This window comes from Primulina huaijiensis, chromosome 1, assembly GCF_012295235.1.
Source record: "Primulina huaijiensis isolate GDHJ02 chromosome 1, ASM1229523v2, whole genome shotgun sequence".
In the NCBI taxonomy this organism is placed as follows: Eukaryota; Viridiplantae; Streptophyta; class Magnoliopsida; order Lamiales; family Gesneriaceae; genus Primulina; species Primulina huaijiensis.
This window is the reverse complement of record NC_133306.1, coordinates 24,212,623-24,225,941: the sequence shown is the minus strand read 5'-3', so window position 1 is coordinate 24,225,941 and position 13,319 is coordinate 24,212,623. Positions and strand designations below refer to the sequence as shown.

The window sequence follows — 13,319 nt, the reverse complement described above, 5'->3', positions numbered from 1 at the left end:
ACAATAAGATTTGTATAACAATTTTTATAACATAAAAAATTTAATTTGTCGAAATCTCATGAAAAATTCAATATAAAATCTAATGACTCTCACAATATAATAGTTGTAAATATCGATGTACTATATATTTATTGTACATTTAGCATTATTTTAAATTATTATGATTAACATCAATTAGTTAAAATAATAAAAGAGACTCTCTTACCCAACACGCCCTACTGGCTTTCTTCTTAAATACCTCAGCCACCCCTCTCCCCTCGTCGATTGCTTAATTTTAAACGAATTAGTTGAAACTACAATATTGTCCCTCTCCCTCCGCATCTGCGGACTAGCTTTACCCCTCAAATCTCACATAATTACTTCCAATTCCTTCAAAACGTAACCCATACAACACTGATATATGTATATATGTATACATACAACGGCTTCCTATATTTATATTTATATTATTATATATATATTTATCAAACCCCCTTTGCCCTTGATGTTTTTAATCATATTATCATGAATTGAATTGCGCGATCTTTGTGCCTCTCCAGTGCGGCTGGTTTTTCTGTATAAGGTTTTTTTCGAAGTCGAAGTATGATGTGAAAGTCACTCAATTGTAGGGTTTTAAGTTGTGCGAGGAATTGAAGAGAAGCCTTTTTTTATTGGTTTGTCTTGACGGAGGATTCTGTTTGGTGTTGCCAAGGCTTCCGGTTGGAAATTGATGCGCAGTCGTTTCGATTTTTCGCTCTCTTTTGCTTCAGGTTGGGACTGTTTTTCGCTTTGTCGGGTTTGAGATGGATGTCCATTGCTGCTTTAAGATATTGACATTTGTTTTGTGCTTTAACTTTTACCTTTGTGGCATGTCCTCGCCCTTTGAAGAATGTTGTTTTAATGATTTTTTTCTTATGGTATTTGTATTTCTGTTCAAGAAAATGAAAGGATAGATGTTTTTATTAATCCGTTCTTGGTTGCAGAAGAAAGTTGTCGGTGTTTGTCTGTACTCACAGAGGAATAAAGTTGATAGTCCAAGTAATTTCTTGTTTTTAAAGCATTGCATTTAGTCAGCTTATGAAAATGAGAATTAAGTGAAATTATGGCATTAATGGTGCCGTATTGATTTTCACAACTTCGAGAATGTGAGTAACGTCGATCAACTTACATTGATGGCTTTTCCTCTGGGCTTTTAGTTGAAATTTTTCTGTTCGTATCATTTTTGTTTGAAATTCTGTCGACAGTCATGGTGGGATTGGGCTTAAATTGGATTAACTTGTGCTGTTGGACTTGCCAAAATTTCACTTTGATATTGGTTGGAATTTATTGGATTTTTTCAGACTATTTTTGCATCATTAACGTGTAATTTACTTGAAATCTGGCAATTCATATGCTTTTGATAATTGCAGGTGTTGGATGTTTGTTGGCAGATTTCTAGAGTATCGTTGCTTTGTTTTGTTTTAATCAGGACCTGATGTTTGTCCTACTCCTTAGAGTCTATATAGGACGATAAATAATTGGTAAGTAATGAAAAAATCCTTACAAATACCCCACACTATTAAGGTGGGTGTAGCTTGGAAAGGGGAGAAATGATTTATTGAAAGGGGCATACATAAGGGACCAGAAGGGATTTGGGAGCTTTATTTGATGAGTTCAACTTGTTTATATCTTAATGGTTTGTTGATTTACTGTGAAAAAATTGCCGCATTAGAGGCTAGTTCTTTATGAGATTTTGGTAGTATTATGGTTTATTTACCATGAGAGAAGGGGACACAAGTTTCTCCAGGATGGAATTTGATCCATGATGCTTATGGTCAATTATGATAATGTTTTGAGGCAAGATGCACTTATTCGGCTTAACACTTATTCATTATTATTTGCTTATGGCAAAAATTGCTAAATAATTTCCGCAGTCTTGGTTATCAGAAAATGCTTGTAATTGAATTTAAATGATTTCCAGCATGGACTTGAATGTAATTGAATTTAAATGATTTCCAGCATGGACTTGAATGCATCCCCTGAACCTGAAGATGAGAAAGTGTTTTCTGAACCGCAGTTGAAAGAAGATTATGCGCTAGAAGAACATGTGAGATACAATGAACAAGTGGAACATGGGGAGACTGCTGTTCAGCTTTTACGTCGGGTATCTCTGCCTTATACATTACTCCTTCGATATATGACGTATCGATAGTGTGCTTAATTTTTTATTCGCTTAAAAATTTGATGATCTTCTCTCCAGAAGCACAATCTTGTTAAAGCTGATTAAGTATCGTGCCAGTATTAAGATTGTACTTGTTGATACTTTTTGAATTGAACAAATTATTACTGAGGAAAAGTAGACTTATGAATGAGTATTACTGCTTTTTGATTGTATATGGTGTTTGGAAACTTCATCACAATGGTACTCTACTTAAAAATAATTGTATTTTATTTCTTTTTAAGACCAATGACTAGTTGACAGGTAGGCTAAGAAGAAGGCAAATGTTATCCTTACTTTGGTTAGCACTTGGCTTGGTGAATTGCACTTTAGCTTCTATGCCTATCTTCATGTCAACTTTCTTTTCTCTCAACTTGCAAATTTTGAAAACCTCAGTGCTGGCACTATTATTGGTACGTTTATTTGTGTATAGTTTCTGAGTATTTTTTCAATTTTTTTTTTTGGTAAAATGTTTTTGATTTCAAGTAAGAGGCATAGTTGTCAAAGGCGCACCCAGGCGCACAAGCACCATGGAGCCTGAGGCGCAAGGCGAGGCATGCCCTTTATCAAAGCAAGACGCACATTTTTAATTTTTTTAAAAATTTATTTATGTTAGAATAAATTTATTAAAATATGAAATAATTAAATCACAATGTCACTCAAAACAAAAAATAGTTAATAATTTCATAGTAATTAGTAACATTATGAAAAATATTTAATTATCCAAATCAAGTTCATCTTTTTTCATCGAATCATCAGAATCCCCAGAACTTTCGGACTTGTATTATTCTTGGTCTTCATAATTTTCTTTATTAACATCGATTTCTTCTTCCTCTTCATCCAAAAGATATGAAATTGGTATTTTTCTGGTTGTTTTAGACGTAGATGTCCTCACCTCGTTCTTCTGTTCAACGCTCTTTTCTTCTGATTCCAGCATTGGAACGCTGGGTTGCTAGGGTTTGGGTTCGAGTTTTTAGTTTTAAATAAGTAATTAAAAAAAAATCAAGCGCCTAAGTGAACTTTCAAGGCTAGTTCAGACGAGATTAAAAAAATTCACTAAGGCGCGCTTTACTTCCAATGCTAGTTCAGTTGAGCACTTGGGCTCACCTTAGTGAATCGCTATGCCTGGGATGACCCTAGGCGCAGGGTGGCGAGAGGCGCTCGCCTTTGACAACTATGGTAAGAGGTAACAAAAATAATCAGGAGTTTGGCATATGATTTCATAGAGATACAGTTTTCTTTTTTCTTACGTTAAAATCTGAATCATCGCTGCTGACATTCCACAATGTTTTGTTTTTCTTTGGGCATCAGGAACGTGAGGAAAGGATTCAATGTCTTCGAAGGCAACACCCTGATGACAGACCTTCCTATGGATCTAAGCCATATCAGAGAGATGATGGGTATCAAGTGAAGAAGCAGAGACTTAACGATAAACTCCCTCCAGGTACAATTTTAGTTAGTTATGTTTCAAGGATAATTTTCTCTTCTCTTCGGTGACATGACACCATGCTGCAGTCAGTGCAGTGGGTACCGAGTGGCCGTAAGAGGCTTTTGATAAATCTTTTTCCATTTGGCTGTCGACCAAAAAGTTTGTTGAAATTGTTCGACGGACGTAAGTTTCTTATTTAAATACTTAATTGTTTGATCTTGGCAGATCCAAAGACCAAAGTATGGTTTGTTTGGATGGGTTTAATGCATATAGTTGATTCTGAGAGCAATGTCTTTGTTAATGGCTGGTCGGCCATTTTTCTTTCCTTTGCTTTTCTTCACTTATCTAATGGGGGCTGAGGAAGGAAACTTTCTGGGGTATTATTGTACGTAGATTGGATCTTTCTGGCTATTTTTCTATGAACGTTGGTGTATGTCCTCAATGTCGGATGAGATATTGGGATTTGGGGGTAGGGACTGTATTTGTGAGGTTTGACATTTTAAAAAATTTTCTATGGACCTTTTATGTTAGGTTTGCTGTGCACTGTAACTGGTGTTTCTGTTCTCAGTCCTTTGGTGTTACTATCATGTTTAATCATATTAATGCTATTATTTTCTGTAATTTTTAATCCGTCACATGGAAGGTTGGTTGGACTGCCCTGCGGTTGGACAAGAAATATGTGGTTTGATCCCTTCAAAAGTTCCGTTAGGTGAATCATTTAATGACTATATTTATCCTGGTAAAAGATACTCCTACAGGCAAGTTATTCATCAACAGAGAGTTTTAGGGAGAAAGGTTAGTAAGGATATGATACTTAATATCATTTTTCATTAAAATAGATTCACTGACTAGAGCTTATGCAATTTTGGGTGCACATGTGAATATTTGAATTGTCTGTTGAATGGTCACTGGTGTTTTGTTAAGCTGTTGAAAATGTTATACTTCCGGATTGTGATAGGCAACCCATAGAAAGATGCTTGAATTTTACTGAATTTTTCAATTAATAAGTTATTGTTGATTTTATTGTATACTCAAATGATGGTGTTATGATGCATGCTTGCCCGATACTAGTGATTGACGTGCTTAATATTTTCCATTCTTGACATATATGCACTACACATGCATATATGTTGTTTGTTGTATCCTGCCTTCATATTATCTTAGGCATTTTTTTGTGCTTGGATTGGGGTATTTGAAGTTGTGAATTTGAATTTCAAATCTATTTGATTGCTGCTGGAATGATAATTGTGATGGATTTGATGGATGTATTTCAAATCCTAGCCCAAATCAAATCCTTCCATCCAAGTGCAACCTTGGGAATTATCACACACGGTATTCATAACATCGCTTTTTCATTGTTTTGGCAACATGCTGAAACACTTCATAGGATTCCTGGTTCCATCCGATCTGCAAATGGATTTGAGTTTAGAAGAAATATGAAATAGTTCATTGACATTGTGTTTCTTTGACAATTAATTGGTCAACGATGCGACATTGATTGTCCTTGCTGCTTGTATTTTATTTCTTAAACAATCTGCAGGTTACTTCTTATCAATAAAATGCCCCCATCATGTAAAACTGTGTTATCATTTGTGTACTCATGGAAAGTAACTTGTAACATCTGGTCTTTTAAAAATAATGACGTATTTAAAACTTTGCCAGTGCCTAATCATGATTTGAAATTTTTACTGATTTTTTTTCAGCTTGGCTTGGTAATTGATCTTACAAATTCAAGTAGGTATTATAATTTGAATGATTGGAAGAAAGAAGGTATTAAGCATGTCAAGGTGGGTAACGGTCCTCTCCTCTTATGTGAACGATGGATTGGAGTTTTAATCACTGCCTGAATTATTGACTTTTTTTTTAATATTTAGATTGCTTGCAAGGGGCGTGATTCTGTGCCAGAGAATGAGGCTGTAAATAAGTTTTTTCATGAGGTAATATGGATATGGATGCATTTTTCTACAAAATCTACAGAATATTATTGTTAAAATTAGTTTCCATTTATGTACAGAAAGAATTTGGTTTTTTCTCCTTTCTGGATGATAGGTGGTCAGCTGACTTTCGCGCCGGATATTGGGTGTATGTCTATAGTTTGGGATTATAGAATGAAATTTTTTTAAATGTGTGGCTTGATAAATATCTGTTTCTTTTACAGGAAATATGTTGTACATTCAGAGTGAATTTTAAAGTAAAAGGCTTTGCTTCAGGGCTTTGATCGAGTGACGTCTTGTGATCTTCATAAATATTCTGCTCATGAAGTTCTAGGACTTTTCAGCCTCAAATGTTAATTCTCCACCAAGTCATTGCAACAGTGTTCTACTTAGTTATAAGCTATTCGTTGCACTCTTTTAGGAATGATTCTTCCTTCCCAAATGCTGCATATACTCTACTATATTCTGTGGTCTCCAAATATGTTCTTCCCCGTTCTTCCTTGCACTGAAAAGCCATTGTGAGACAACTTTTGGGTTGGCCTGTGGCTTTATGAAGCCAAAATAAAGTAACGTGCTGTTCCTGTGCTTCCTTACTACGAAAGCCTTTGTCAAAAAACTTTTCGGCGTGAAAAATATGGCTTTATGAAGCCAGAATAAAGCATGCATAAAATCTCTATGCTAACGGCAGACAGTCTGATAGGTCATTCATTTGCATGCAAGCACATGTTCACACGCTTCAGATTGTAGACTGTTGTCTGCCTTTTAATTTTTTGTTCCTGGCTGTACTTTTTTTTTTTTGCATAAAAATTCACCTTTGTAATACTGATTTGAGTTGGTGAAACGTAAAAGTAAGGCCGATTTCCTTAGAGTAATTCAAAGAAAGTTCAGCGAGTCAAAATATCTTAGATCAGTATCACAATCATGCTTTCATTATTGCAGGGTGGTGTTGTCTCTTAAATACAGCTGTAGTTACACACAATTGACATTCCTTGCCTCTGACAAATCACTTTATCTAGTCAACTTGTAATGGGGTCAATTTTTTTAGTTATATTCAGAACCGATAAAGGTAATAAGAGCTGAAAATGTGGTTGGAGATTCTAAAGAAGTTTCACCTTCAAAGCTTTTGTTTTCAACGTCTAGGCCAAAATGTTGTCTCTGTCTAACATGTATTTGTTTTTAGCATTTTTTTGTAATAATAGCAGCGTGTTAAGTTTTAGATATTGTTAATTCTGTATGATTATTGAGCAAGGGACTTGATTCATGGGTATACCAGTGCTTCTTTTTATCCTTGGAAATTCATAGTTTTATTTTGTGATTTATCAGGTTTCACAATTTATTGCGAGGCAAAAGCAGCCAAAAAAGCATATTCTCGTTCATTGCACACATGGGCATAATCGCACTGGATTTATGATTGTCCACTATCTTATGCGGTCACGGCCTATATCCGTCACTCAGGTAAGCTGACTGTCATCTCATCTTTGTTTCGTAGAATTGAAATAATGCTGTTTGAAGTTTGTTTTTATCGTTGCAGGCAATCAGAATATTTTCTGATGCACGCCCACCGGGTGTATACAAAAAAGATTATATCGACGAATTGTACAATTTTTATCATGAGAGGAAGCCAGATGGGTTTGTTTGCCCCCTAACTCCAGAGTGGAAAAGATTTTCTGATTTTGATCTAAATGGTGATGCAATTCCAGATGATGACGATGATGGAGGAGATTCTGCAGCTCCTCAAGATGTTTGTATTTTTTTTAAGAAATAAAAAACTATATGTTTAGAATCGTCTGTGGTGCATTTTTATACATAGATATATTGAAAGTGAAACCATATGGTGAATGGATAAATCCAGTCCCCTTTAACCTTTAAAAACATGTTACTATTTTAGGAGAATCAGGAGATTCGGTTAATTCTGACGAATGATGATATTTTGGGAGATAAAATTCCTGGTGACCAAGAAACAATGCTGAGGCAATTCTGCTATCAGTCTTTAAAGTTGTCTGGAGGGGTAGGTTTTTTGGCATTATCTCATTATCAATTTATTACATTGCCTAACATTTTCTGAAGTATTTTGTGGTAGTGCTTGATCTTTCAATGTTTTTTATTGTAACCTGTGCGATGTGTGGGGATGCTGTATCCTTTCCTTCTGGGTCGATTGTCATATTTATTTTCCTATTCTACAGGTTAGAGGACCTCAGCATTTTCCTGGATCACATCCAGTTTCTCTTAGCAGGTCTCAGGTTTTATCACATTTATTTTTTGCAGGAAAAAATATAAATAACCTGGATTAACTTGCCATTTCTCATTTTCAGTTCATTCCGTCTTGCACTAGTCTAGCTGTGTAAATTTTTTGAAGCCGCTGTGTAATCGCTACAACTGCGACATGTTAATATAAATTTTCTACCAGTGCATAGGCTTTTGAACATGGAACTTTTTATGTTGCTTTGTACTTTAAGACATGGATCTGTGGGTATTTGCAAGGCTTTGGTAAAAAAGTTACCATTGTTTTTTCTGGTCATGCGACACTCCCCCTGTCGCTGAAGAGGAAATAAATCAACTTTTTATTAGTTTATGTAGAAGTTATGTCAATGTCGTGGTGATACATTTTGGTTACAACCAGGGACAATTTGCAATTGCTAAGGCAACGCTACTATTATGCAACTTGGAAAGCTGACGGAACACGATATATGATGTTAATCACTATGGATGGTTGTTACTTGATTGATAGAAATTTTAATTTTCGGAGGCTCCAGATGTGATTTCCCTGCAAACACGCTAATGAAGTAAGTATCTTGTGGGGAAAGGGGATTAGCTTTAGCTTTTACTAGCTCTGCGGTTATAATCTTCCAGCCGATGATTTTTATTTCATGGTTTTATTTTTCTCAAGAAGAAGATGACGGAGAGATTCTATCATCATTTGACATTACTTGATGGAGAGATGGTAATTGATACCATGCCTGATTCACAGCGGCGAGAAAGAAGATACCTCATCTATGACATGATGGCGATTAACCAGGTGTCTCTTGTAGAGGTATGATACAGAGAATTCCTGTAAAACATGATTTTATGGGCTTCAGAGTTCAGTGACCAAAAATAGCAATTTTATGGCTTGTTACTCCAAATTTTTGTTACTTATTCAAATTCATTTGAAAATTCAAATGAAGCAAAGGTTCGGGCAATTTTCTTCCCTTTCATCGAATTCAGTTTCTGTTTCTTGCTCTATGTTGTGATTGTAGGTGTTTGGAATATGGCTGGTTGATTGCAATGCAATGTAAACAATCTTATCTTCTTTCTGAAGGCACTTACAGAAATCATCATCCATGTCAAAACATCCTGAATATTTTACCTAGCCTTCTAAAGAATGAAAATATAAAGCCTGAACGATGAACCGTTCTTTATTTCTATTCCTTATTGTTTTGTATTCTTTTGTTAAAATCATTTTCTTGGTCCATGATTGTTGTAACCTGAGGTGTTTCTTATAAACCGTTAATGGAAGCTTAGATGTGTGTGACTGTTTCATACACTGGTGCCCACCGACAATCACAAACCCGAAATTATGAGGCTCCGTCATCCTACATAGTCTTCACCGACGAAGGCTTGTTTTCTTACTTTTTCCCCCTTTAACCCCAAGGAGAAAAGATTATTTTATCTGTTCACCGAAGAGGTTACATATTTCTTCCAAAAAAAAAGAAAGAGGCATACATATTGGGAGATAAGCTCTATTTTTTTAGTTTGTAAAGCACCAAAGATTTTATCGTGGTAATTTACATTTATTGAAGTCGTAATTGTGCATACAGTAGTTTTTACTTTTAATCAGGGCTAATCAATCTTGGACACTGAAAAACTGAATGATTTGTTAGAAATTCTTCCGGTCCGAGTTGAGCGGTGATGTCACAATTATTAGCTCTTCTTTTGTTTTGGCTATGATTCTTGGAAGGAGTGCTATTTTCAAACCTAATCTATTTTCATGCAGTGACCCTTTTATGAACGTTGGAAAATGCTTGAAAAGGAAGTAATTGAACCTCGGAATATTGAAAGACAACATATATATCAGAGCACAAATCCTTACTACAGATATGACCTGGAACATTTCAGGGTTTGCATCATCACACCTGATTGGTTTTTCCCTCCCTCCCCACCCCCTATCACATTACCTGTCACCAATGCTGGACTTCTTGTTGATTCTGCTGCATAAAACTTGATAGGTAAGGAGAAAAGATTTTTGGTTGCTGTCTACTGTAACAAAACTTTTGAAGGGATTTATTCCAAAGCTTTCACATGCAGCAGACGGTCTAATTTTTCAGGTGTGAATACTGGATTAATACTCATTTTCAACTTTTATATATGCTTGCTTGTAGTTTGTCTAAACTGGGTTCTTTTTCTGTATCAGATGACTTAAAGTTGTAGAAACTCGATTCAGCCTGATTGAAATTTGTGTTACAATATAGTTTTCTTGCCTAGGAATTATTAAATTGAAGGCAAAAGATATTTAGTGTGAGTGGTGAGCAGATGAAGTTTGCGCTTTGAATTATACTTTTCCACTATCATTATACATGGGAATGGGACACAATATCTAATTATATAGTTGTTCAGTGCTTTTTGTATTCTCTACAAAAATTGTTACATATGGTTTCTTATGCCAGGGTTGGGACGATCCTTATGTTACTCGAACACATGAAGGTCTTTTAAAGTGGAAATACCCAGAAATGAATTCTGTGGATTTTCTATTTGAGGTTTGTTTTCCTTTAAGAATTGCACCCCTGTTTCTCCATTGCTTTGAAAAATGTTAAAAATGCACATGAATATATTGTCAACCGTTTGTGTTGTTGCTTTACTCACTGTTGATACGTGTGATGTTCTTTTGGTTTGCTACATTGCAACAGGTGGCTGAGAATCACCGGTCACTTATTCTAAATGAGCGAGGAAAGAATAAATTAATGGAAGGGTACAGGGTTGTTTTCCCTGGTTAGTAGTTCATTGATTGTTTTGCAATGCCATTATAGTTGCATCTGTTGTGCTAAGGTTGGAAAACCTTTATTCTTTCAATTGATTAGCCTGTGCACTTCACGGTGTGTAAAAATCTTGAATCTGCACTGTGACATGTGAGATTTGAAAATGTGGTCCATTATTATTCCTAGTTTTCTCTCTTGAAAGATGTGCTGAATTCACGGTTCAGATTCAATTTTTGTTTCAAAAGTAAGATTTTGAAATAAGAAATAAGTTATGCAACATTCTTCGATCCTGAATATAATTTGTCACTTGTATAATATATTCATAGAGCAAGGCGAAATTAATAAATTCTTATTGAAAATGCTTTTATCATTGGCAATAGTTTGCACAATGATATTTTAAATTTGTACGATCTATTATCTATAATATTTGATTCATGTAAGGTGATCTGGCAAATTACCTTTTCATCTACCTTTACTAACCATCCCTTAACTAGATAAAACAATTTTCTCTTTCATTGTGAAAGTTCTGTGCCACTGTACTTTCGATACATAGATATTTAGTTAAATGCATATTGTACCTGATCTTGAATGTGTTTATGGGACCTTGCTGGATTAATTGCATGATTTCAATCTTCTTTTGTTGATGTTACGTATGTAAAATCTTATTGGAGATTTATGACCAGGTATATTATATTACCTAGCAATTTATGTGGTAACAGGTTTATTTTCTCAGCCTGTTATCGTTGATCTTTTTTTGACCTTTCTCATTTCACCTAAGATTGACATATCAATCCCTTTCTAATCCGTGCCATTTTACAAATTCCGTATCATGCATGTTATAACTTGATTGTAAATGGCCATGCAGATGGGTCTGATCCCTCTACGTATTCGGGTAAGATCATAGAGTGTTCATGGAATTCAGAGGAAGAAGTATGGGTGTGTATGCGGGTCAGGACTGATAAAGGGACTCCTAATGAATTCAACACTTGCAAGAAGGTACATGTCACGTTTCTTTTCAAACCTATTAAATTTAATGTACTAAGTACTTAATTTTTTCCCAAACCCAAAAACAGGTCATGAGAAGTATAAAAGACAATATCACAGAAGACGACTTGTTAAACGAGATCAATGAGATTATCTGCCTGCCTATGTATGCAGATAGAATAATGATTGAAAGCAAAGCCCAGCGTCGTCTAAAGTAAAACAAATTCCTTCAAAAGAAGCGACTCGTGTAAACTCGTTATAGATACGAGTGATCCTTGCCTTCCGTTCTCTCATAGTATTCAAGATTGTAGGAATAACTTTAGGATCACCTTGTCAATTTTACTTTCGGTTGTTATTTCTCTTTTTACTAGATGTAAACTTGTGAAAATAATGCAGCTTTTAGAATTAGTAATTTGAGATTTAGAGACATTTTGTTGTGAATATAGTTGAAAGTTAAGCGGGTTAGCTTTCTGTTGTGTTCTTGTTTGCTGCATCACTGTTAAGAATTAGTTTGGCAGGATAATATGTCACAGAATCCCTTTCATTTGTTAGCATTGTTAAACGTACACATTTTTAGAGTATACGTCTCACATAAAAAATTAAGTCGGAAACTTATTTAAAATTTAAAATAATGATCTAGTAGCAAGTGTTTTCCTTTTTTTTGAATCTTTCAATAATCCGAAAACCTGTAAGGGTCATGTTGGGTGCTTGTAGAATAATTCAATCACTAGTCTACTTTGGTTAAGGGCCTTATAGGCTACAATTGTCTTGTATATCTCTACTATTTTTCAGACTTTATTGGACTTTTTTTTTGGGCTTATTAATTTACAAATTTTTAGATTTTTGAAAAAAATAAAGGGTTTAATTCGTTTGAATAAAATAAATTATAGGCTTGAAGAGAATGGAGAGAGAGGAGAAGCAAGATCTCATCTTATTAATAGCTTGTTGGTAAAATATACATTTTTATTTTTAAAACTTCTGACAATTGAGCCAAACATTGTAACTTATAAAATATAGAGGGGCATGTACATTTAGGACATCTCCAATCTTTGCACCAAAATGGCGTGAAATTTAGGACATCTCCAACTCTTGCACCAAAATGGCGTGAAACGTCATTTTGGTGCAAGGGTTGTCCTCCATTTCCCCTCTGCGCCAAATTTGGCGCAGAGCTCTCTATTTTTTTAAATTTTTTTTTTTTAATTATAAACATTAATATTAAAAATTGTAAATATTATTTATATAATAATAATATATTATTTTAATAATTAGATATTTTTAAATAATAATATATTAATAATATATTTAAAATAATTAAATAAATCAATTAAAAAAAATATTCTAAGAATATACTTTTTAGTGTAAGATTTGAAGTAAATGGGTTGGAAATGGACGTTGTATTTGGTGTAGAAATCGCACTATTTTAGTGCAGAATTTAATCCAAAATAGATTTTTGGGTTGGAGATACCTTAATAAGTGGACACGTTTGATAGTTCGTTAAGGTCCAAATTTAAATATTCATGCAATACAAATTTTTTTAGGTCAAGTCGATATTACCAAACATGTCCTTTGGTTATATGACAATTTTATTAAAAGAAAGAAAAATAGAAAAAGAGGAAAGAAAGAAAAAACAAAATAGAGTGGATCTCATATGAGACAATCTCACGGATCTTAATATGTGAGACGGGTCAACCCTACCTATATTCACAATAAAAAATAATACTCTTAGGCTGCGTTTGGTAGGTTGGATAAAATAAACTAATGATTAGTATGTAAATGATAAAAAAAATGATTGTGATAGAAATTTAATATATGATGTAAAATAGTATTATGTTTGGTATGATTTT

General features: G+C 34.4%; 1 long non-coding RNA gene and 1 pseudogene across 1 annotated transcript; both read left to right on the top strand.

The window, feature by feature from the left end:
- The first annotated feature begins 271 nt into the window (after positions 1 to 271).
- On the top strand, positions 272 to 1,952 carry LOC140986979 (uncharacterized). Its single transcript, XR_012177015.1, has 3 exons — positions 272 to 749; positions 963 to 1,124; positions 1,940 to 1,952. It is a non-coding gene; the product is annotated as an uncharacterized lncRNA (long non-coding RNA).
- Positions 1,953 to 1,966: 14 nt separating this feature from the next.
- On the top strand, positions 1,967 to 11,947 carry LOC140986969 (uncharacterized; annotated as a pseudogene).
- The last annotated feature ends 1,372 nt before the right edge of the window (positions 11,948 to 13,319 follow it).